This window comes from Macaca thibetana, chromosome 1, assembly GCF_024542745.1.
Source record: "Macaca thibetana thibetana isolate TM-01 chromosome 1, ASM2454274v1, whole genome shotgun sequence".
NCBI lineage: Eukaryota > Metazoa > Chordata > Mammalia > Primates > Cercopithecidae > Macaca > Macaca thibetana.
This window is the reverse complement of record NC_065578.1, coordinates 58,212,213-58,238,488: the sequence shown is the minus strand read 5'-3', so window position 1 is coordinate 58,238,488 and position 26,276 is coordinate 58,212,213. Positions and strand designations below refer to the sequence as shown.

The window sequence follows — 26,276 nt, the reverse complement described above, 5'->3', positions numbered from 1 at the left end:
TGCTGCAGCAGAAGGGCCCATGCCCTGCCTGCAAAGAACAGATAGAGTAGTGAAGTTTCTAAGTGCCACGTGATGCATGCCCTTAAGCAAAGCAAAAGAGTACAAACAGAAAAAGATATTCCCACAAAAGGTGGTAAGTCCAGCACAGGCTGAGGATTCTTTATTTCATGGTAAGGAAGTCTTCCAGGCCCAACGCGTATTCTTAGGTGTCCAAGCAGGGGTGGAAAGATGGCATGCAAGAGACTGCCTTTCCCAACACACATCCCCACCTTTATCCACATGTGTATCTGCATCCATATCTATCCATATCCATATCCATATCCATGTCTAAGTCATCTCCCAGGTGCTATCAGTTATATTCATCTTCCCAGTCTTGATTCATTTATTTTGATGGTGGATTTTTTTCTCCTATATTAGACCATGAGTTTCTTAGAGATAGTAGCATGATTTACTGATTTTTGCATCTTACGTCAGCACACAGTAGATCCTTAAGGATTTGAAGACGTTGAGGAAAGCAGCACCTTTGTCAGGCATTGTTCTGGCCAGTTAGGCCGCACCACCTTATTTTAACCCTGGTTACCCTATGACCTTATTCACCTTTGACCTTTGCACTGGCTGTCCCCAAATCTGCCTATGGTTGGCTTTTTCTTTTCATTCTTATTTAAATTCAAAAGTCATCTTCTCTGAGAGTCCCACCCTGACCACCTGACCCAGGGATCCCAACCTGGTTCCCCCACAAAGTTATTCTGTATCCCAGGGTCCTCTTTCATTCTCCCCATAACACCTATCAATGCTGAAGTTAGCTTTTTAATGAATTTATTGATTTGTTTATTGTCTGTCTTCTCCAGCCCCTTTCCCAACTAAAATATAAGCCCCATGGTGGCAGGGTTAGCTTATCTTTTTTGAGGCTGTATCTACAGCTTAGAGTAATGTCTGACACACAGTAGGTGCTCATTTATCATCCAGTGAAAGAGTAACCTCAAGCAGAGGCTGTTACTATACCAATTTGTTTTGTTTTGTTTTGTTTTTTTGAGATTGGGTATCACTCTGTTACCCATGCTGGAGTGTAGTAGCATGACCTTGTCTCACTGCAGCCTCCACCTTCCGAGCTTAAGCAATCCTCTCACCTCTGCCTCCCAGTTAGCTGTGTCCACAGGCGTTCCCGGCTAATTTTTTTGTAGTTTTAGTAGGATGAGGTTTTACCATGTTGCCCAGGCTGATCTCAAACTCCTGAGCTCAAGCAATCCAACTGCTTCGGCCTCCCAAAGTGCTGGGATTACAGGCATGAGCCACCATGCCTGGCCTATAGCAGTTTTGGAGACGAGGAAGCTGAGGTTCATGACAAGCCTCATGTCAACAGATCTGAGATCCAAAGCCCTTTTCAAAGCCCAAGTCTCTTATAGGACAAGAGACTGCCACTTACCAAGCACAGTAGATACGTTGATAGACACATGATGCTTCTACTTTGATCAGACTTTCTGATGTTTCTCTTGTTCCCTTGTCTATTTTGAAACTGTAGACAAACAGGCATGTGAGTCTCTAATTCCAGAAAGCTTTATTTACTAGCATAATAATAAAAATAATAGCTTCAAAGTATGCTAAGAACTTTGTATACACTATTTCACTTAATCCCCACAACAACCCTATTAGAAGGATAATTTAATCTCCATTTTACACATAGAAAAATAAAATTCAGGAAGATAAAATACCCTGTCTAAGGTCAGTGGTATCAAAACAAGAATCAGAAGATACAAGCAGTAGCTGAATGTAGTGGCTCATGCCTATAATCCCAGCACTTTGGAAGGCTGAGATAGGAGGATTACTCGAGGTCAGGAGTTTGAGACCAGACTGGGCAACATAGTGAAACCCTGTTTCTACAGAAATTTAAAAAAAATTATCCAGATGCAGTGATGTGCACCTGTAGTCTTAGCTATTTGGGAGGCTGAGGCAGGAGGATGGCTTGAGCCCAGGAGTTCGGGCCTGCAGTGAGCTATGATTGCACCACTACATTCCAGCCTGGGTGACAGAGTGAGACCCTGTCTCTAAAGAGAGAGAGAAAAAAAAGATACAAATGGCATAATTTGAGAAGTGATTGATAAAAGACTAAGGAAACCAAGACTCAAACTCACATCTCTGCCTAACCACAGTGCTAGAGTAAACACTCCCTAAAGGCAGGCTCTGAACTGGGTACCAAGGATACGAAGACTCATTCCCTGACCTCAGCAAGCTCACAGTCTAGAAAAGGAAGACCCAATTTGGACAAGAACGAAACCACACACAAGACAAGGGGAAGAGGAGAATGGAGAAAGAGGGCTGTGGGGACATGCTAGGCTCCTGCAACCTTAATGGGGGTAAATATAAAAGTGATTGACCTTCTAGTTTTTCAGTGTAACACCAGAGCTGTAGAGGGAGAAGGGCCACTAGGAGATTCCATTTCAGTGATGTAGCCAGCAGGAAAGCCCACGTAAGTGACAGCCTGGAGAAGTATCTGGCTACCCTGGACCATGGCAGGAGGGAAAAAGAGGAGTCACTGTAGGGTGACTAGAGTGATCCTTAGATCCAGTGGTTTACTTCCCTTCCCACTCTTGAGGCAGCTGCTGTGACTCATGACTCTTTGGCTGCACGAAACCCATTATAACCTAACTTTCTGCCTAGGGCAATTGGTTTTGGTTTCATTTTCTAGTCTGGAGTATGATCAAGTTGTCTATTAAACTTACACATTTCCTTGAAATTTTCAGTTTCATGAAGAATGAAAAAGAAGTGATCTTGTGACCACGTGATCACCTTGCTGAATGTTCTAGAGCTGACCAGAGGGACAAGGGACAAGGGCTTCCTTATCAGGATGAAGCCTCGGTCTATGAAGCCAGCAGTCCCAATATTTGAAAAAAAAACTTGTCTCAGTCAGTGTTCTAGCAAAAAATGGATGGTACACTCAAACTGTGTAACTTGGAGGGAAATTAAGGAAAAGACTATTTACTTAGATGCAAAGGAAACTCTGGGGCTTATAACAGCAGGGAGTCATTACCTTCCCTATCTCTTAAAAGGCAAGAAGAGGGAGCAGTTCCTGGAACAAAGAGGGAAGTTGTAGGGACAGGGCTGCCCGAGAAGAGGCTGCCTTCATGAGAAGAAAGCAGCCAAGCCCTAGCAAAATCCTGAAAGGAGGGAGCAGGGAGAATAAATCCCCCATCCTCACTCTCCTGCCACTCCCTGCATCTCTTGCTGGTAACTCACAAAGTCTGGGCCCAATTGGAAGTTAGAAGGCAAGGGAGATCATTGATGGAGCCCATGCAGATCAACCTCCTAGGGGGCAGAGGTGGGTACAGAAGGGTGGGGAGATCTGGAGAGCCATGGAAACTCATGTAACATGTAACAATAGTTATGGCTGGTAGATAATAACTATACAAAGAGTGACGATTGTGGTAGACAACTGCCATTGACTACTCAGGATACATCTGGCCCTTTCGAAGCACTTTTATGAACTAGCTCTTTTGATTCTCACAACAAGCCCTTAAGGTGGACACTGTCCTGGATCCATTTTCCAGACTGGGAAACCAGGGATGGAAGAGGTTAAACATTAGCTGGGAAATGAAGGAGTATGAACTCAAACCCAGGTGGCTGTGGTTACAGATCCAGGGCTTGTTGTCCACTGGACGGGCCCATCTTACCCAAAGTGATAACCGAGGAGGTAGGTCCTCAATCATTGCTGAAGGGGAGGGACATGAGTATGGCCTGGGGAACAAGAGGAAATAGTTCCATAAGCATTGTTTGGCATAAATGAGATGAAACAAACACACTTCATTTAAAAGATGTTAAAATATCACCCAAGGGAGTGGGGGTGGGGAGACGGAACCAGACAGAACAAGCGAGAGCGAGCGAGAGTGAGCATGTACCAACTGCACATAGGATACGGGCCAAATGTCTAATTATAGCTGATAAGGCCCCTCCTGATCTGTGCTCTGTCGACTCATCTTTCCCTGTTCCCCATGGGGCACTGTGTCCCAGCCAAAGGAAACTCTACTTAGTTCTCTAAATAGCCCTGGGTCTTCTGCCTGGGACACTTCACCCCACCTTGTATTCAACCGTCTCAAATCCTATTTATCTATTGGGTCCTAGTTTTGGCCTTGCCTTTCTTCCTCTCTCTCTCCCTCCTCCCTTCCCCTAGCAAATACTTATCGGCATCGGGTGTGTGCAGGTACAGTGGCCAGTGTGGCTGACCTGGGTCAATACTGGTCCCTGCCTTCATGGAGTTTCCAAGAGAAAATCTTCCCTCCATGCCCAAGTGTAGGTTAGGTATTCCTCCTTTGTGTTTTCACAGCCTCTCTTACTCTGTCGACTAGCACCTGGTTTTGTGCCTGTCTCCTCTCTCAGACCATAGACTCGTGAGGGTGGGACTCTGTCTGATTCTGTGGGTGTTCATTTCCTATCACTGCTATAACAAATTACCACAACTTCACAGTCTAAAACAACACAAATTAATAATCTTACAGTTTCAGAGGTAAGAAGCTGGACACAGGTTTCACTGGGCTAAAATCAAGGCAGTGGGAAGCTTTACCACTTTCTGGAGGCTCTAGGGAAGAATCCATTTTCCTGCCTTTTCAACTAGAGGCTGCCTGTATTCCTTGGTTGATGGCCCCTTCCTTCGTCTTCAAAGTCAGCCAAGGCTGGTCTTTCTCACATCACATTTGGACATTGATTCTTTTGGATGCTGATTCTTTCGCCTCTTTCCTCCACCTTTTAAGGACTCTTGTGGTTACGTAGGCCCACTCAGATAAAGTCAGCTGATTAGCAACCTTAATTCCATCTGCATCCTTAATTCTCTTTTGCCACATTCCAGGAATTGGGACATGCTAGTAGACGAGGGCAAAAATGGAATGTCTGAATATGCAGGATATGCGTGTGTGTGGAACACATAGAATCTCTATATATGTCAAAGGCATGTGTCCAGGTAACACATGTAAGTATGTTGCATGTCCACAAGAGCACATGTGGACGTGTGTGGTTTAGGAGGTATACACTGCCTGATAGCATTAGTTGTGGTCATATGCATGTATGTGTGTTGTGAGGTGGGAAGACCACTTGAAGGGAGAAATGTAAACATGAATAGCAACCAACTACTATTTTTCTTACAGTTGTGAAATATTTGTGTTTTTTCTCCCATTATGGACACTTGTACTGCAGAGACCTGGATTTCTTCACATGTACTGGTGACCACCCTCAGAGTGAAGGCAGCATCCTCTCTGGGCCAGTAGCTCTTCTAGAAGGGCCTATATGAGTCAGCCTGCAACTCAGACATATTCAGTGCTACAGGCAATGAAATCAATCAGAGCCTAGTTTCCCATTGTCCTGTGAGGGTAAAGCCCCCTGACATGGAATCCTATTTAAATTTCCAGATCATCCCTTACCTAATTTCACAAATCCAAGAGCAGCAGAGCCCTTAGGGATCATCTAACCTGAACACTTCATTTAACAGATGGGATAGGGCCTAAAGAGTAGGGACTTGTGCAGGTTGATGCGACCATCCAGAGCAGAACAGGAGGAGGGACCTCTATTGCAGTTAAGATCTTAATGAGATGACTCTTGCTTGATGTCAGGAATGTTGCATCACGTGCTCCCAAAACATCAGGCTTCTGTAGAGCCCCCTGCTCCCAGGTCCTCATGTTTCTAAGAGATAAAACCCAGAGATGGTGCTTCTAGACACAACCTCTTCCTTCCCAAGAGAAGCTTCTACTCACAATCTCCATCGGATTTCTCACACAGGGAGTTTGGCTGGACATTCTAAAAGCCTCAAGGAATTTTTTCAACCCATCTTTTAAAGCTTAGACCAAAGCTAGAGCAAAACTGTAGCTTCTTGCTCAGTGTTCTTTGGTTCTGTCCTGGTCCCCTCAGCATTCCCAAGCATATATTCCTCACCCACATATATAAACCAATGTGTTCATGCAACAATTTTTGGGGCTCCTACTAAATATGACCTCTAATGCTAGGTGTCAGGCACACTGTGGTGAACGAACTGACCTGGATCCTAGCCCTCAAAGGGGTGGATAGTCATAGAACTTCCAGGTTACATCCAACTCCAGTCAGCCCCAAAGCTGTTTCACTTTTATTTATTTATTTATTCTTTTTACTTTTTATTTTTTGAGATGGAATCTCACTCCGTTGCCCAGGCTGGAGTGCAGTGGTGCAATCTTGGCTCACTGCAACCTCCTCCTCCCAGGTTCAAGTGATTCTCCTGCCTCAGCCTCCCTAGTAGCTGGGATTACAGGCGTGAGTCACCACGCCTGGCCCTGCTGCTTCACTTTTAAATACGAGAGAGAGAGGGAAAGGTGGACACCTGCATCGGAGTGAGAGTGAAGTGGGCAAAGAGAAGAGAGATCATGAGAGCAAGAAAAAGACATCAGAGGCACACAAAGACCCAGAGGAAGACAGTGTGGTGGAAGGCCTAGCTGTAGTTGTGTGCGCCCTGCTGTGACATCAGTGAAGCACAGCGGGTGTTCTGTAAATGGTCATGCCCTTCCCCAATAAGGCTGAGAGCAGAAACCATTCATTTACTCTCATGCTCCCAATGGATATTTGTTGAGCATCCACCGTGTGCTAGACACTGCACCTAGCATATGTCACATCCTTAACTTTGACCCAGGGGTCTACAGAGCAGGTCCTCACAACCCTGTACTGCAAACAGAACAAGGGTGCTAATCCCTATCATACAGACAGGGGCTGGGCAGGCCCCTGAAGGCACCTCCCACATTGAGTTAAGAGTTCTTGTACAACAAAGATGCTAGCTTCAATCCCTAGGGTAGAGTAGGCTCTCTGAAGAGTGAGTTTGCACGAATGAATCAAGCACTGGAATTTAGGCCTCTCAGATCTGAGAATCCTTACTGTCTCATTCAAGTCTTAGCAGGGGGACCCCTGCCCTCAACCCCAGAGCCTCTTTGCTATCCTATTCCCGAATGAAACATGTGCCAACAAGCAAAAGTGAGATCATCTTGGAAGCATCCTGGCACTTCTTCCTATGCAACAGAAGCTGAGTCAGGGCCAGATCAGAGTCGGGGGAGGTGGGAGCCTGAGCCAGGCTGGCCCCTACTTTAATTCCTCATGTTTAAGGGACACGACAAATTTAGGCTTGACCTCCCATGGGTCCAAGGGGGTGGAAATACATGGTGGCAGGAGGATCCAGACAATCCGTAGCACCTGGAGTTAGAGGAGGTCCAAGCTGATTTCCCTTTCATTCTCAAAGGGGATCTCTGAAGAGGACACAATTTTCTGCCTATAATAGCAGCCCCTGCCCTGTTCCAGTCTCCTCAGTCACCCTTAGACCTAGACCAAAGCTCTGTCCATGGTTTTCCGAGCAATGCTGGAAGCCATGTGTTCACCCTCATCACCACAAGCACGTCCCCAAATGGGCCTCTCTTGAAACGGGCTCAGTAAGGCCTCCTATGCCCATCTTAAGTCTCTCCCATAGGCCAAACTCTACAATGGGTAGAAGGGGTATAGTGTGAAGATGTGTACAAGCTGCTTCAGAAACACTTGGAGGGAGCAGCACTCTGCTTCGAGGAATTCAGGAAGGCTTCATAGAGGAGCTGGGGTTTGAATCGGGCCTTTAAGCATAAGGAGGGGTTTGTTTGTTTTTTCCAGCTAGAGAAGAGGGAGAAGAGCACCCTAAGTCAAGGGACCAGCATGGAGCACAGAAGAGCATGGCAAGTGTTTCAGGTAGTGGCCACATGTGGAAGGGCATATGGATGTGGCCATTGAGTGGCAGAGCAAGCCTGGGACTGGCTTAGGGAGGCCTCTGAGTGCCATGCTTCAGGTCTTGGATCAGCTGCATAGGGTGAGAGGAACATAGGTGGTTTCTAAGCAGGGAAGCGATGATACTGTGGTCAGAACAGTCTTGTAGCTCTGGAGATTATTTTCATGGGGGGTAGGGAGAGTGAGATTTGATGGAGACCAGCAAGGAGGCTGCAGCACTGGTCTAGGTGAGAGGCAGTAAGAGTCTGAATGAGGCAAATGGCTGTGGGGAAAGAGAAAGGTGGACAAATTTGAGAGACGTTGGGCAGGTAGAATAAACAGAACTCAAGGCACGATCAGGCAAGACAGCAAGGAGTTAGAAGGACTCCAGGCTTCCTGCAAGGGCTTTAGGGGATGATGGTGTCACCAGGTGGGGAATTTGGAGAGAACACAGATTGGGGGAAAGAGCAAAAATTCCATTTTCAACAGAGTGGGCTTGAAGTTTCTGTCTGATATCAGGTGAGATGCTATGGCAGCCTGGAGACCTGAATCTGAGGTCCTGGAGCCATAGGCGGTAGCGCTATCCAGAGGTGGATGGAGGGAGAGGTTGTACAGAAACAAGCAAGGCACTGACAACCATATTACGATGAGAGAAAGAAACAACACACCATCCTTTTGAGCCTCTGTGTCTTCTAGAACTCAGGATTGCTATTGGTAGAAAGATTCTTCAGTCTTCAAACTGAATATGCAGACATCAAGATTAGGTTTACACCTTCTGGCTGGAACAAACATTTACCTATCCCAGAATCTCAAGATTTTGCTAAAACATATTAGCTTTTCACTTAAAAATCTTTATTTCCTTAAAACACAACAAATTTCAGTCTGTGGTGGGAGGCAGAAAGAGCTCAACCTAGAACGAAAGCTCAGTGTTTGAGGCAGCCCTTTCCTCAGCTGGCTCTTACCTACGTGGTATTGTCCAAGATTCCTTGTACAAGATTAGCGGATTTTCTCTGTATTACCAATTTACATATTTTTCTTCCAGCCCTCAAAAAGAGTGTTTCAGGATTTTAAAATTTCCTCCTGGCATTGTACACAATAAGGAATAGCAACATGGTCCCCGGTCACCGAGGCTCCCATGTGCCTAGGAGAAAATGTTTACGGTACAAGTTAGCCTGAAGCAAATCCACCATCAGCGTTTTCATAAACCTCACAGAAAGAAGAAACAAAAGCTGTCGAAATGTGAAAATAATTAGGGAAGAGACTTTCCCAGGGAACGAACATGGCCCACACTGTACAGAGGGAAGAACAAACAAACTTTGGAGAGGTTATGGAGCTGTAAAACCCTTGTTTATTTCTGAAAAAAGAAATAAAGTTGGAGAAAAGCCACTAGGTCTGCACAATAATAAATCGCGTTCCAGGGGGCGGGGAAGGAGGAGTGAGACTGTAAATTCAGAGTCAAAAACAAAGCAACATTCCAGCAGTCCCTGGTGGCGTGTGAACCTGCGCCATTTGATTTCTGGAGAGATCTGGCTCCCGCCAGTGTCAGTGTCCTCAGAGAGTCAAAGTGCCCTGCCTGGTTGCTCCTCGGGGTGGTCACCCGTCAGAAAAGCATTTGGTTTGGGTTAAGATATCTAAATCAAGTCTTAGGGTTGTTCGGCTTTCAAAAAGAAAGAAAAAAAGCAAAACACCGCAGTTCCCTCTTCTCAAGCTGAACTTTCCACAGCAGTTTCAGCGCTGACAGAAACTGCAAGGAGCTCAGTGAGGCGTGGCCAGGGCCGGCCCAGGAAGGCCCTGGAGGAAATTCCCACAGCCCGGTGCCCTTGGAAGGGGAGCTCCCTAGACCTCTTCCCGCCCTCAGCTGTTAAGTAAATTTGCCTGTGAAAGGTCACAACGGTCTCTTGGCTAAGGGATTTTTCTCCAGGCAAACACCTCAGGTTTCTGGGAGAGACAGGTACAGTTTCCTGAGAAGTCAACCTCCTAGAAACACCAAGAGTAACTGAAAACCCTGCGCCTTATAAAATGAAGACAGAGGTCGGGCACCAAGCTGCAGTTTTCCCATGTGGTGAAGAGCCCAATAACGTTCTTTGCTTCAGATCTTCAGACTTTTTTTTCTCTATTTTTAAATGGAAATTCAAGCGAAGGAATTTAATTCATTGACTATTGACTGAGTGCCTACTACCTGCGTATGCCAGCTTTAAAAGCACTGTCTTATATACTCTGCATAACAATTCTGTGAGATAAATACTATTATCATTTGATATTACAGATGAGGAAGCGGAGGATCAGAGTTTACATGATTGACTCAGTATCACACAGTACCACACAGTAAATGGTGGGAATAGAATGCAAACTACAGCCTCTACCTTCGTTTCTCTTAATCACTAAGCTCTGCTGTTTGAGTAACACAAGGTTCCTGCCTACAGAAGCTAACTGGTTCAAAAATACAGGACATGAAATGTTTCTACAGTTAATTAGGTTCCCTAAGAGCGGAGTAACAATAATAACAATAACAGTGCTAAGAAACTACTAATTAATGAGCACTGACTATGTATGCCCATGCTAAGTGCTTTCCTGTATTATTTTAATCTTTCCACAAAAGCACCCTTTGAGGAAGGTGGTATTCCCATTTTACAGACAAAGTAACTGAGTCAGAGAGCAGACGAGGATCTTCCCGAAGCTCACCCAGCTAGTAGGTGGCAGAACAATCTCAGAGTGTCAGCTAGGTTCTGGCAGTGGCTCAAAGACGGGTTCATGTGAAGAGTCTGGGGTCTTGGTGGTCCCTACAGAATATCACCTATAGGCATAATATTTTTTTTTTTAAACTTGAAATGACTAAATGTATAATTTTGTGCTAAGTCACATGCCATCTTAACAGGTTTCTGGGATGGGCAAAAACCAAAGACCTAAATGAAAGTATAAGGGTGAAAAAGTATGAGGGCAAAACATAAAATTAATACAGCTCTATCTTTTCACTTCTTTCTCTCCTTGTAAAGTGAGTATAGAGGGTTCCTATTGAATTTCATCAGTGGGTCACAACGGTTCAGCTATTGTGTTCCACAAAAGGAGAGGTAGAACCCACCTCCGCCACTCGGCCGTGTTTTGTCATTCTTTAATATTAATGTAATAGCAGCTGCCCTTTACCGAGCATCCACATATGACAGGTAGGTTTTCATCCTGTCTTCCAGATGAGGAGATTCTGGCTCACGGAGGTGAAGTGATCTGCTCAAGATGAAATAGCCAGTTGGTGAAATTACTGAGACAAGCACTCAGGTCCGTGGAGATTTTCTGCAGGGCTATTTCAAATCCCCCACATTAGTTCCACACCTCATTCTTATTTCTTTATTTCTGCTATTTTTTCCCCTCACTTGATGTCATAGTTTCCTATTGACGCTGTAACAAATGACCACAAACTTGGTGGCTCACAACAACACACGTTTGTTCTCTTACAGTTCTGGAGGTCACAGGTCTGAAATCAGTGTCCCTGAGCTGAAATCAAGGTGTTGGCAGGGCCGCACTCTCTGCAGAGGCTCCTGGGGAGACTCCATTTCCTTGCCTTTTCCGGTGTCTAGAGATACATTCCTTGTATTCCTTGGGTCATGGCCCCTTCCTCCATCTTCACAGCCAGCAGCGTAGCATCTCTCTCTCGGATGCAGCATCCATGGCTGCTTTGAAGCAGTCTAATCTCCCTCTCTGCTTCTTTCCACACATTGCCTTCTTTTCTGTCTGTGTTAAATCTCCCTCTGCCTCTCTCTTAAAAGGGCATTTGTGATGGCATTTAGGACCCATCTGGACTCTCCAAAATAATCTCACTAACTCAAGCGCCTTGACTTAATCACACCTTTTTCCATTTAAGGAAATAATCACAGCTTTCAGGGATGAGGACCTGATATCTTAGAGGGACATTTTTCAGCGACCGCACTTTCACTCAGAAAATTACACTTTGCATTATTTTTACGGAAGTGGAAGTGGGATTAAGTTGGATCATCCACACTATCTTGCTTGGTCTGCTTGGTGACCGTGAACACTATATGTTTACTGATTTCTTTTCAGCTATTCAACTTTGTGAGCCAGTTGCCTCATTAGAGTGTCCAGTTCATGGTGCCCTCTCCCTTACATGGTTGTTATGAGAAAATTTCACACAAGGCAACGCCTACTCAACAGTAAAAGATAAGGAATTAAGCTCATGAGAAGGAGAAAAGTGCCTTTAGGGAGCTGATGACCAAATTGTGGCAATGTATCCCACATACACATGAAAAGTTGCCTAGTAATGCCAAGGATTGTTTACTAATTCACAAGCCATGGAGGACAAATTGAAATTCAGAAGAGAAAGTGTCCCATGAGCTGAAGAGGTCAGAGAAGGCTGGAGGGGCTGCAATCTGCATGGAGTTTTGAACAGTAGGTAGGATTTGTAACAAGTAGAAGGAAGCTACCATATTTGAACATCTTCTATGGGCTGAACCTTTCATACCTGTCATTTCATTTATTCCTTACCACAACCTTGGGTGGTGAGTATTATATGTTTACAAATGCAGAAACCGAGGCTTGATCAGAGAGATTATGTCCCTTGCTCAGCTAGTAGATGGCAGGCAGAGCTGAGATCCAACCTTAATCCACCAGACGGGTGCGTATTCTTTCTGCCCTCCAACATCTTTGGCCTGCCACCCTGGTCTCAGGGCTAAGTCATGGTAACATGGTCATGGTGTCCATTGGACAAAGGGAAGAAGATGCCAATAGTACAGAGGAAAGACACCACATGATGTGAACACCTACAATAGTAGAGGTGGCCCACAGGCTAGATCAGACTTGAAGATATAGTTTTGGATGGGCTCACCCGAGGTTTAAAGAAAATATGAAGCCCATCCCTGCAGTTAAATTAAAAAAAAAAAAAAGTCACCTGGGCACAGTGGCTCACACCGATAATCCCAACACTGTGGGAGGCCAAAGCGGGCGGATCACCTGAGGTCGGGAGTGCAAGACCAGCCTGACCAACATGGAGAAACTCTGTCTCTACTAAAACACAAAATTAGCCAGGCATGGTGGCACATGCCTATAATCCCAGCTTCTCGGGAAGCTGAGGCAGGAGAATTGCTTGAACCAGGGAGGTGGAGGTTGCAGTGAGCCGAGATCGCGCCACTGTACTCCAGCCTGGGCAACAAGAGCAAAACTCTGTCTCAAAGAAAAAAAAAAAAGTCATCAACATAATGAAGGAGGTAGATTTTAATTCCTACCACCCACTTTCAGGCTTTAATCTCCAGGTTTCTATATGCATGCAGGTTGGGGACTCTTGGTAAACCATATCTTTCAACATGCAGGCACTCATTTTGACAAACACATCAGATATTCTCTACCTTCAACATTGATTAAACTTTCTAAATAATGTCATGACTAAAGACATATTAAAGCACACTTGTATGTTTGAGCCATACCTCCTAGAAGCCCTGCCACAGGTCCCTCCTTTAGCATCACTGAAGAAGCATCACATGACTATTTGAAATTGATAATACCTCTTGTCAGACATGTATTGGATTTGCGTACAAAACATTTTCCTATCCCTTTGTTCTTATTATCCTCAGAAAAGTGCTATGAGTTAGAGGTTCCTAGTCCCATATGCAGATGAGACAATTCTTTAGATTGGCAGTGACCCCTATTGGAAAGAACACTGTGTCTGGGTTCAAGCCGTTGTGAAGTATCAAGCCAGGGCTTCCCTTTCCTGGCCTTAAGGTCTCTACCATGTGGAGGTGGTCAGACAAGATAGCTTGTACCAACCCATCTACTCTGAAATTCTGCAAAAGAAGAGCAGAATTTTACAACTGTAAACATATTCACCAATGACACAAAACGGCTCCAATTAAAAATAAACTGTGAACCTTGGTGGGCAGGTTTAGAGCTTTAGTATCCATTTTACTCTTCTGACCCAGTTCTGCCCATATGTCTGTAGGCCCAGAACACCTTGCCATGTCTCCTTAGCACAGGTTTTTAGAAGGAATGAATTCCTGACTGTGAAAACTTAAACTGGTCCTCTGAAGAAAGTGAGGCTCAGAGAGGTTCAGTACCTTGCCTGGGGACACACAGCTGGTGAATGACATTGTTCAATGCAAGCAGCACACAGGACAGCAATAGTCTGTGTAGAGGTGTTCCAGGTAAGAACATTTTCTCTGTGATTCCTCCTGGGGCTGAATGTCAGGTGAATTCAGATCTGTCCTTGAGGTTAGGCCCTTTTAGGTCAGATTCGAGAAGCAACCCTTGGCCTTTTGGAGGTCTGAGGCCTCTGTTTTTAAAATATACAGAGGGCCCAATGGCATTACAAGGCAAGGCTATGGATATATCTGAGCCAATGTGGACACATGTTTGGGTCTGAAGCCAAAGGTTCACAATTGGCTGGAATGGCCCGGTGGGTGACGGTTTGTCTAGCTGATGGTCCGGCACCGTCATGAGTCACAGCCTCAGGAAACAGAGCCATGTGCTTGGAGATGGCACTGCCTGGGACACCCTGAGCCCTGGTCTGTAGCATCCTCTCCACCTATCTTTACTTTGGTTTCCTCCTCTGCAAAACAAGAAGACAACGCGAATTCCCAGAACTGTTCTGAAGCATAAGACCACCGACTTCACATCTCAGCTTGTTTCCTTGCTGTGTGATTTAGGGCATGGTATTTAATCATCTGAGCCTGGCTTTCCTCATCTGTCAAATAAGCATAACAATGATGTCTCCAAAAGGTTGTGGTTCAGATGAGATAAAATCCTAAGAGTAAGGAGCCTGGCGCTTAGGATAAAGGCAGCCAATTTTGTTAGACTCTGAAAGGGTTTTAGGAAACACTAAGAGCCGCTGCAGTCTACGGTGGAGGTGAAGGCAGCATCACTGCTGTGTTGTTATTACTATCCTTGACAAATGGGCCTGGATGAGAGGTCTGAGGCGACTCGGGGAAGACATGACTCATGTGAGGGCAGCCCCCGGAGCTCCCAGTGCAAGAGGCACTGCATTTTAGACTGGTTGTAGAATTCATTCCACTGCCTTTTTCAGCCCCAAAGACACTGGAAAAAATAAAAAATAAAAAGCAAACCACAGCATTTTTCAAGCCTCCCACTGGTTTTGCCTTTCTTCCCCCCACGTATTGTTTTTGGGAAGGGCTGTTTCAGCCACAGCGCTGTCAAGAAAACAAGGTGGTTTCCCTTGATCCTTGGCAACCAACGCATGCTTTTTCCTATGCTTTGGTGCAGAAGCCCACAAGTGATTTTTTAGAATATAAAATTCTTCTCTATAAATAAACCCTTACGCTTTCTGCTGTGGGTCTTGGAGGGGTGAGTTTCTTCTTCTTTCTGAACTCAGTAACGGCTAAGATCTCCTCCACAGAGGAACTGCACATTGCGAAGCAAGGGATATTTTGGGGAATCACCTGCCATTGTGTTTTCCATCAGTGCAGGAATGGCAAAGTTCTGGAACTTTTACTTAAAGATCCACTATTCCTCAAGAAGACCTATAGCCTCCACAGAATATCCTAGCCCCTCTTCCCCTAGAGATTTTACTGCTGCTACCCTTACTGGCTTTCCAGAGTCTGACAAATTAAGCATTAATAGGAATTGACTCAGTAACCCCAGAGCAGTGGAAAGAGGATGAGTTTTAGAGTCCAGAGACCTAGGTTTGAATGTTAACTTTGCTCCTGACTAATTGTGTGATTCTGGACCAAAGGCTTCTATAATTTTGGGCAAGTTACTTAACATCTATGTTAAATGTATGCCTGTCTTGTTTTCAGGATTCCTGAAATGGATATAAATGGTCCATAACTCATGGAGCTGTGGTGAAAATTAAATGGAAAAAAACAATGCATTTGAAGCCCCAAATACACAGTAGGTACTCAATAAATGGTAATCGGAACTAGGTAAATTCTCAGCATGACTAGTTATCATCAAGAAAAAGAAGGCTCATGCAGCACGGACTTGGAAGTGGGATTTGATGAAGGGACAACAATTTATAGGGATAGGGACAGAGCTAAGGAAACCAATAAGAGATGTTGTAGCACTCAGAGACTTGCAGCACTGGGGAATCATTACTATCCTGAATCTGCAAGGACAGGAGGAGGGCGAGATGTTGCTGAAGCCATGGAGGAGGGGCTGCTGGGAGGAGCTATGATTGCAGAGGAACCCGGCCACTGACAGACCCTGGCACAGAAGCAGGGAAAGAGCTGGAGGAAATTCCCAACCTCTTTCTCCTCCCACCCTTTAATCTCTTGCTGATGCCTACCACTGGCTAAAGCCAACTGGAAGACAGGAGGCAAAGGACTCCCCCGATGCAATCAGGGGCATTAACCTCTCTATGGCACAGTGCAGACCAGAGAACAGATCTGGATGGAAAGGGGGTACAAATGGAGAATCACCAGGTCAATCAGAGAGAATTTATTGTGATTCACATATTGGCTAGTGTTAGTCCATCCAAATCATGAATAAATCTCCTGCAAAAATCCTAAAGTGGTGACTGTGATCACATCACTTCAGGTGGAAAAACAGCACATTGGACTCCAGTGCCTAAAGAAATGAGTTCCCCTCTCACCAGGCCACCTGACCCAGGCCCTCTCTCCCAGCTTATCTCCTGCCTCTCCCCTTCTGGCACTCTCTGGAATGCACATGCCCTGTCATGCTTCCCTGCTTTCCGCTTACAGTTCTGTTGGAAACTCGATGGGTGAAAATTTGATGGGTGAAAATTCTCACCAATTCTCTGCCCCCATCTTCCTCTGATTGGTCAACTTCTCATCCTGCAACAGTTAGGCCAGTCTCTGCGAAACATACCTACCCAATCCTTCGCTATGTTCCCACACCTCTAGAAGCAGCAGAGAGTTACAAGCGGGGCTATTCCTGCTTGCCTTAGTTCCTAGCTGCATTGTGCACTTGCCACTTAATACTGTTGGTATGTAATTATCGTCATCTATAAAGTGGGCTGATAATAGTGCCCATCACATAGGGTTTGCCTAGGGGAGAAATAAGTCCGTGTATACAAATCGATTAAAGCAACGCCTAGCATATAGTAAGTATGTAATAAGAATAGATATTGACTAACTTAGTTTTATTTTTTTATTACCATTTTGTCATAGCACTTAACTCACTGTAGTATAATTCAACGTTTATTTTATTCCACCATTAATTCTGTGAGCAACTCAAGGATAGAGTCTATGTGTGTATTCCCAATGCCTGGCATAGTGTTTGGCACATAGTAGGTGCTCAGTAAATGTTGGATGAGTGAATGAGTTAATGAATGAATACATGAATGATAGGGGACTCAAAGTGAGTTTTTGGAATCTGGTTTGAGTTTTCATGTGAAGCACACTATGTGCCTTTTCTCAAGAATTTGAATACAAAGAAGTCAGGTCCAAAAACATTAAGCCCCCCCAGAGTGAGATGGGGCCACTCAGCAGGACAACACTTCTGTAGGCCTAGTTTGGGTGGAACCCTGCCCTGAGCGGCCAGCCAGTTTCTAATCTAATTGTGTGATAAAAGAAACACCTCCTCCACCCTTCACACTTCCTCCTCCCACATTAGAAACCAAGAGTAATGATCTGCATTTGTGCCAGAGACCCAGCCATCACTGGGGAAGACACACATGTTCCCCTGTTCAGGCAAAATCATCCTCAGGACATGCCGGGGTGGAGGGGTCTGATGAGAGAATCCAGGGTTCTGGGATGTTCCAGGGGTCAACTCAGTCCTGAGAGCAGGTGTGTGCTTGGGGAGTGGAGGACACAGAACCTCTGCTCCAGGCCCTCAGCATCTGGACACACTTCTGGACTTCTAGTACTCCTTCTGTACTTCCATTGACTCATGTACTCTCTTACCTGTTTCCTCCCATCACATTCCATCATATTCAGTTAAGATAAAAGGCAAAATCCTGTACAGCCCTGCATGATCTGCCCCCTGGGAACACCTCAGCCCTCATTTCCTCCGCCATCCCCCTCTCTCACCTACGGCAGGTGAGCAAACTCCTTAGCTGGTTTTGGCTGAGCAAACACACTTACTATTTCCTTGCTTGGAAGTTTCTTGCCTTAGGCATCCTCTTGGCTCTATCCTTCTCCTCATTCTTTCATTAGCTCTTTTATTTAACAGACAATTAACATTTTTGTTAAATTTTAAATTTTCACTTTTAATTGTGGAAAAATAGATATAACATAAAACTTACCATGTTAACCATGTTTAGGTGTGCAATTCAGTGGCTTTAAGTTCATTCACACTGTTGTGCAACCATCATCACCATCCATCCCCAGAACATTCTTCATCTTCCAAACCTGAAACTCCCTACTCATTAAACAATAACCCTCCATTTCTCCTTTTCCCCAGCTCCTCACAACCACCATTCTACTTCCTGTTTCTATGAACTTGACTACTCTAGGTTCCTCATAGGAGTGGAATTATACAGTATTTGCCCCCTTTGTATCTGGCTTATTTTACTTAATATGATGTCCTCAAGGTTCATCCATGCTGTGACATATCTCAGAATTTCCTTCCTTTTTAAGGCTGAATAATATTTCATTGTATGTATAGGCCACATTTTGTTTATCCGTTCATCTGTTAATGGACACTTGAGTAGCTTCCACCCTTTTTCCATTATAAATAATGTTTCTATGAATGTGGGTGTACAAATATCTCTTCAAGTCCCTACTCTCATTTCTTTGGGGTATACACCCAGAAGTGGTATTGTTGAATCATATGGTAATCCTATATTTTTTAATAAACTGCCATAGTGTTTTGTTCTGTAATTGCACAATGTCGCATTTCCACCATTAAGGCACAAAAGTTCCAATTTCTCTACATCTTCATTAACATTTGTTATTTTCTGTTGTCGTTCTTTTTTTTTATGGTAGTTATTCTATTCTAATGACTGTGACATGGTATCTTATGGTGAACAGACTATTTTTCCAGCACCTACTATGATCCAGATCTAAACTGGATGATTGTCAGAGCATGCAAGTAAAATCTAGTCCCTGCCTGCCAGGAAGGGAGAGGGCAGCAAAATAAACCAGAAGTGAACCATGCATGAAACTGAGCCCCTTACTGATAGTCTCTCATTTGATCCTTACAGTCTCCCTAAGGTGGGTGTAATTATCCCATTTTAGTGAAGAAACCAATCTTCACCAAAGTTCAGTAACTTGCATTCTGGTCATAGAACTAATATATGTGACCCAACTGAAAACACATGTTTTTGAGACTTAAAAGCTCTTTTGTCTATGACAGTGTTCTCAAATACTTTCTTTTTAATTTAACTGAGCAGAAAAATATAAAAATAACTTCGAGGCATTGACAGAGTGTTGCCAACTTTTTATTTGGCAAAATGAGAACATTGGAAATCAATTAATTTATGATCTAATGTCACTGTCCCTGCATAAAAAGAAATTTTAACCACATACCCTTTGGGAAAACACACACACACATACACATGATAAAAGAAAGTTTATTCAACTGAATAAACTGAGCTTTGTAAGAACCCCACTCCATTGCCAGTATTTTCCTCATTTCCCATGATCTGCAGTAGTGAGCATCATGTCTCAAACTATGGCCAGTCCTTGGCTTCTAGGTGTGGAGTAAACCAGCCTTCCAGGCCCTCAGGTGCTGTGTAGGTGTCGTGGGAAATGCCAAGCCAAACGTGAGTCTGCCTTCAAAAACTACAGAAGACAAATGTAGTCATGCACAGGGCAGAGAGAATTAAGTGTTCTTGCTGCTTAGCCAGCCTGCTTTGCAAACAAGGAGGTGAGAGGGTTCACCAAACCTCACCGTTTCCGCCGCTTTTATAACCTCTCCTGAATTTTCCTCTCTTTCACCTCTGAATCAGGTTCCATTTTCCAGAGGGAAGTAAAAACTTCTATATACAAAAGCCACCATAAACAAAGAGAAAACATGAGGCGTGAATGGGGAAAGTAGTTGCTAAATATATAAAATACACAAAGGTTTGCATTAAGAATATGTAAGATTTCAGTAGGGAGGCTGGGTGCGGTAGCTCATGTCTGTAATCCCAGCACTGTGGTAGGCTGAAGGGGGCAGATCACCTGAGGTCCGGCATTCGAGACCAGCCTGACCAACATGGCGAAATCCCTCCTCTACCAAAAATACAAAGATTAGTGGGACATGGTGGCGCCAGCCTGTAATCCCAGCTACTTGGGAGGCTGAGGTAGGAGAATCGCTTGAACCCAAGAGGCAGAGGTTGCAGTGAGCCAATATCCTACCATTGCACTCCAGCCTGGGCAACAGCTCAAGACTCCGTCTCAAAAAAAAAAAAAAAAAAAAAAAAGAATTTAGTAAGGAAATCAATAAGCAAAAAGAGCCCACTATCGCCCTGTCTTCAGCCTTGCCTGAGTCTACACTGTTGTCCACACAGCAAGCGGAGTAATTGCTCTAAACTAAAGCATTGCAGTCGATTGTTCGTGTGGTTGACCAGCTCAAGATTTGGGACTAGGCTGCCTGGTTTTCATCCCAACTCATTTCTAGCTTTCTGACTTGGAGCAAGTTATTTAACCTCTCTGGGTTTCAATTTATCTCTAGCTAAGGACAAATGTGCAAGCTTCATAGGGTTGTTATATAAAATAACTAAGCTACTACTTCTGGAGGTTAGAGCATTACCTGGCATGTGGTAAGTGTTTAAGAATTACTAGCATCACCTGCGGGAAGCCCTCCAAGACATTCTTCCCTCCGCCCCTAGGCTTTGTGCTTCCATAAGATCCTGAGGATGCTTTTATCAGAGTGTTCATATATTTTAAACATATAGTACTTATATATTTTAAAAACTTGCTGGGCACAGTGGCTCATGCCTGTAATCCTAGAATTTTGGGGGGCTGAGGCGGGCAGGAGTTCGAGACCAGCCTGCCAACATGGCAAAACCTTGTCTCTACTAAAAATACAAAAATTAGCCAGGCATGGTGGTGCATGCCTGTAATCCCAGCTACTCTGGAGTCTGAGGCAGGAGAATCGTTTGAACCCAGGAGGCAGAGGGTTGCAATGAGCCGAGATTGCGCCACTGCACTCCAGCCTGGGTGACAGGCTCAAAATAAATAAAATAAATAAATAAATAAATAAATAAATAAAAATAAATAAAAATAAAAATAAAAAACTAGAAAATATTCACTATGCAGGAAAATACAGACAATGTAATGAATGGTCATGTCTCTTTCATTTCACTCTTCAAATCTTATCATTTTGTCGTATTTGATTCAGATTTTTTAAGAAGAGTTCAAACATTACTGTAAAGCTGCAGCTCCTTGTGTGTCAATCTCCAATCCTATTTCCTTCTGTCACTCCCCAGATGTGGCCACTATTCTGATTTTAATGTTTGCTATTCCCTTGCAAACATTTATACTTTATCCATAAACAATTGTAATAATTTTGCATATAGCAAAACTTTATATAAATTATATCATACTACAAATATCCAGCAATTTCCTTTCTTGGTCAACATTTTATCTTTGAGATTTATTCATGTAGAATTATGTACTCTGTATTTTTGTAGCTGCCATTTACCATGTTAAGGAAGATCCCTACTATTTCTAGTTTGCTGAGTCTGCCATAGGTGGATATTGCTTTTTCTGCATCTATTATCATGTAGTTTTTCTTTATTCTGTTAATAGGGTGGATTACAGTCTTTGATTTTTTTCAATGATGAATCACCTTGCATTCTTTGTATTAATCCCACTTGGTTGTGAGCTATTATCCTTTTCGTATACTACCGGATTTGATTTGTCAATATTTTGTTTAATTTTCTTTTATTTTATTGTGCTGTGTCTGGTTTGAGTATCAGGATAATGCTGGTCACATAAAAGGAGTTGGGAATGTTCCTTTTTCTCTATTTTTTGAAAGATTATGTACAATTAACATTATTTTTCCTTTAATGTTTGGTGCAGTTCACCAGTGAAACTACTTGGGCCCAAACTTTCCTTCATTGGAAGGTCTTTAACTATAAACTCAATTTCTTTAGTAAATATAGGACTATGTAGGTCATATATCTCTTCATGAGTGAGTTTTGGTAGTTTGTGTATTTTAAGAAAATGGACCATTTTATCTAAGCTGTCAAATTTATGAGTCATTTATAGTATGTCAATTATCCTTTAAAATCTGTGAGTTCTGTGGTGATAGCCTCTTTTTTTTGTTCCAGATACTGGTAAATTACATCTTTTCTCTTTTTATCTTGCACTTTCTTCATTCCTAAAGTCCAAGTATTTTTGTTGCTTTTATCATTTCCTCTCCACCTGAAGAACTTCCTTTAGCATTTATTTTAGAGCAGGTCTACTAGTAGCACATTTTGTTGGTTTTCCTTTATCTGAAAATATTTTGTCTTTGCTCCTGAAGGACATTTTCACTAGATACAGAATTCTGGGTTTGCAGCTCTTTTCTCATAGGCCTTTAAAAATGTTGTTCCACTGTTTTCTGGTCTCCATGGTTTCTGATGAGAAATATGCAGTCATTGTTCCCCAATGTTTTCTGGTTTCTTTCAAGATGTTTTTCATTGTATTCAGTTTCATCATGTGTCTTGGTGTATTTTACTTTGAATTTATCTTGTTTGGGGTTTCTTGAGCTTTTTAAAACTGTAAATCTATGGCCTTCATCAAATCTGAGATCTGAAGTGATTTTCCATCACTTTAAGCCAATCATGAAATTTCACAGTGATTTCTGGGGTGGGGGCAGAAGGAAGACAATGTTAAATATCATCAGGGCTGTGGCCCAGTCAGCCTGTGGAGGTGCAGGCAAGGTGGGCCCTCACTGGGACAGCTGGAGGAGCACAGACTGCCCTGCCAGCAGGTAGGTGATGTTATGAGAGCGTGAGAGCCGGTATACGATGTCCTCCGCAGCTTACAGCTTGCGCAGCTCAATCAGGCCATCTGGGGGCCAGTGAATTGGCAATCAGCTCAGTTGCCTTGGACTCACCTCAGCAGAGATGATGGCTGCCTTTTCCTGCTGCTCAGCCTTTTCCACCATAAATCTGGCCCTGTCTGCTTCCTGCTGAGCCGCCTGTTTGGCTTCCACCGCTTCTGTGAACTCCTTCCCGAAGGTCAGATATGTCAAGGACACGTCATCTAGGATGAGCCCAAAGGTGGCTGTTCGCTCCATAAGGTCGTTGCTCATCTGCTTGGAGACCAGCTCTCTCTGGGTGATTAGTTCTCCAGCATCAAAGCGAACTACCACTAACTTGAGTATCTTGGTCATGATGGACAGCAGCACATGCTCATCATAGTCCTCTCCAGTGCTGGTGAAGATGTGAGGAAACTGGCTAGTGTCGGGCTGGAAGGGGATGCGCAGTGTGATGTTGACATTCTGTAAATCTTTGCTACCAGTGATGACTGGCACATTACATGGTCGAGAATGGTAGTCAAAGATAATTGGTTTCTGTACCCATAGGATGAGAAAGTGAGTCCCTTCCCCCACCACAATGTCCTGTACTCCATGGAATCGGTCAAAGATGACAGCTCTGTGCCCAGCATCCACATTATATAAGGCAGAGTTCACCACGCCTCCTGCAACAGCTAAGGCCAGGCCAAACTTGCCTACAGACTCAAACACTTTGACAGCCATGTTTTCTTCTGCTGGACCACTCATGCCTGCTTCCACTCTGACCTCCACATGAATTCCCCCGAATCTGAGAAGTTTTAGCCATGATTTCTTCAAATATTTTTCTAATACTAATCTCTTTCTTCTCTTTTCTATCATTCTGTCTTTTCACTCCAATGACATGAATGTTACATCTTTTGATATTAGTCCACTTGTCCCTGAGACTGTTTATTGTCTTTCGGTTACTTTTCTGCGTTTTTCAGATTAGACAGCTTCCGTTGATCTATCTCAGTGGTCAGAAAACCTTGGTTCACAGGACAAATCTAGCTTGCCTGTTCATTAAATAAAGATTTGTTGAAACAGCTATTTCCATTAATTTACATACCATCTACGGCTGTTTTCATGCTATAATTGCAGAGCTGAGGAGTTACAACATAGTTTGTGGTCATTCAATTCTGAAATATTTACTATCTGTAATATAGTAAATATTTACAGGAAAAGATGGCCAGACTAATTCCTCATCTTCAAGTTCACTGACTCTATCTCCATTATGTTACCGATCTCCTTCAGTGAATTATTTTATTTCTATCATTGTATTTTTTCATTATAAAATTTTCATTTTTTTAATAGCTTCTATTTTCTTTGCTGAAAATGCCCATCTTTTCATTTGTTTCACTATTCACTAATGTTCTCTCCCAATTCATGAAGCTTAATTATAATTGTGTGCGTGCATGTGTGTGTGTGGTGTGTGTGTGTGTATAATAGTTTCTTAAAGTCTTTGTTTATTCCACCATCAGCATCTGGGTCAATTTGGTGTTGGTGTCTGTTGATTGGTTGGTTGTCTTTTTTCTTTGAGAGTTGATGAGATTTTCTTGATTTTTTGTTATTTGTGTATTGACTAATTTTGAATTATACCTTAGACATTGAATTATGTTATAATTCTCTGGGTCCTGTTAAGATTCTTTGAAGAGGCTGGGTGTGGTGGCTTGCCTGTAATCTCAGCACTTTGGGAGGCCAAGATGGGTGGATCAGTTGAGCCCAGGAGTTTGAGACCAGCCTGGGAAACATGGCAAAACCCTGTCTTTACAAAAAATACAAAAATTTTATCAGGCATAGTGGTGTGTACCTTTTGTCCCAGCTATTTGGGAGGCTAAGATGGGAGAAGCACCTGAGCCTAGGAAAGTTGAGGCTGGAGTGAGCTGTGATCATTCCATTGCACTCCAGTGTGGGTGTTGCAGTGAGACTCTGTCAAAAAAAAAAAAAAAAAAAAAAAAAAAAAAAAGATTCTCTGAAGAATGTTGAGTTTTTTTTAAAAGCAATTAAAAGAGTTAGGCTCATACCACAACTCCCAACTTACCTTTTGTGGACTGAGATTCTAATGCTAGCTTCATTTTCAAAGCCTTTGCAGTGCTATTAGGGTATGCCCCATGTGGACGCTATCCAGGGGCTGGTCTGGGACCTAGGAAATGGTCCACATTGTAGTTCAGTCTCAAAGCCTTCATTATACTGTTTTGGGTCAGTTCCTTGTACATGAATCCTGGGAGTGAGCACAGGATTTCATACCCAGATTTAATAGATCATTTTTTCTAGCTCCCTCTTCACTATGATTTCCCCACTCTTCCATATGCAGGTTTGCATTGTCCTGGTGTGCTGGATAGAAAGCCAGGGTTTGAGCCTCCTGTGCTGTCAGACATTTTTCACAACTGTGTCCACTTTGAGAATGCAGCAGTTAGAAAAAGGAGTAACAAAATGATGGAGAACCCTTCATAGTCTTTAGACCACAGGAGTCTCTTTTCCCAGTTCTTTTGGTCAGAGGGAAGAATTTTCTCTTACACTTTTTATTGCATAAGAAACCACTGTTGCCACCACCACTGCAGGAGTATAGTTCATGACTAAGGCTGGCTTTAGCACCAAGCTAGGAGAATAAAAAGAATAAAATGAAATGGAACTACCCCTACAGTCTTTGTCCTGAAGGGCCCACCCTTTCAGTCTTCCAGCCAGAAAGAGATAGTTCGTCTTGATGTTTTTACTGTCCATGTTTACTGAGCAGTTCAGAGATCCAGGTTGCCTTAGGGTTTAAGCTAGGAGATACAGCAGGGGGAGAAAACCTCAGGAGACTTAACCCTCCAGTGATGGTTGACTTTATGTGTCAATTTAACTGGGCATTGGGGTACCCAAACATTTGATCAAACATTATTTTGGGTGTGTCTACAAGGTTTTTTGTGAATGAGATTAATATTTAGATCGATAGACTGAGTACGCAGATGGCCCTCCCCAGCGTGTATGGGTATCATCCAAACATCAGTTGAAGTCCTGAATAGAACAAAAAGACTGACCTTCCCATGAGTAAGAGGGAGCGCTTCCTGCCTGACTGACTTTGAGCTAGGACATTGTTTTTTTTCCTTCCTTCAGACTTCAAGCATCAGCTCTTCCTAGGTCTTGAGGCTGCCAGCTTGTAGACTGGTTCTATACCAGTGGCTTTCCTGGTTCTCAGACCTTCAGATTCAGAATGGAACTACACCACCAGCTGTCCTAGGCCTCCAGCTCGCTGACTAAAGATCTTGAGACCTCTCAGCCTCTATAATCATATGATCCAATTTCTTACAATAAATCTCTCTTGATATATATATATAGATATCTATATATATAGATACATATCTATAGATAGATATATCTCTGTGTGTGTGTATATATGTACATATATCTTTATTGTGTGTATATATATACACACATAGAGAAAACAATACATGTATATATACATCTTATTGGTTTTCTCTTGAGAATGCTGACTAATAACACCCCTGTATCAGTTGTGCTTTTAGTTTTTATTTCCCTTCCCAATCCACCTGTTATTGTTTACTTGTCAGAGTCCTCAGATAGTTCCTTACATATTCTCTCCAGGCTCTTTAGTAGTCAAAAGTAAGAGAGACAGATTAGAGTGTGCTCATTCCATTTTAACTAAAACCAGAACGTCCCAGCTCACTTATTTTTAACTGTTATAAGTATTACATGAGATGAATATACTACGATGCATTTCTCCATTGATAAGCACT

General features: G+C 43.3%; 1 protein-coding gene, 1 long non-coding RNA gene and 1 pseudogene across 2 annotated transcripts in view; 1 reads left to right on the top strand and 2 right to left on the bottom strand.

Moving 5' to 3' along the window:
- LOC126962855 (uncharacterized) overlaps positions 1 to 2,573 on the bottom strand; it is an 84,194-nt gene extending 81,621 nt beyond the window's left edge. The window contains exons 1-2 of the long non-coding RNA XR_007728838.1: positions 2,373 to 2,573; positions 1,424 to 1,513 (exon numbers count right to left, since the gene is read on the bottom strand). This is a non-coding gene — a long non-coding RNA (uncharacterized LOC126962855). The remainder of the gene's footprint in view (positions 1 to 1,423; positions 1,514 to 2,372) is intronic.
- MYSM1 (Myb like, SWIRM and MPN domains 1) overlaps positions 1 to 26,276 on the top strand; it is a 922,196-nt gene that overhangs the window by 551,175 nt on the left and 344,745 nt on the right. The gene's annotated exons all lie outside the window — the stretch shown is intronic.
- LOC126962804 (prohibitin 1-like) lies at positions 22,435 to 23,301 on the bottom strand (annotated as a pseudogene).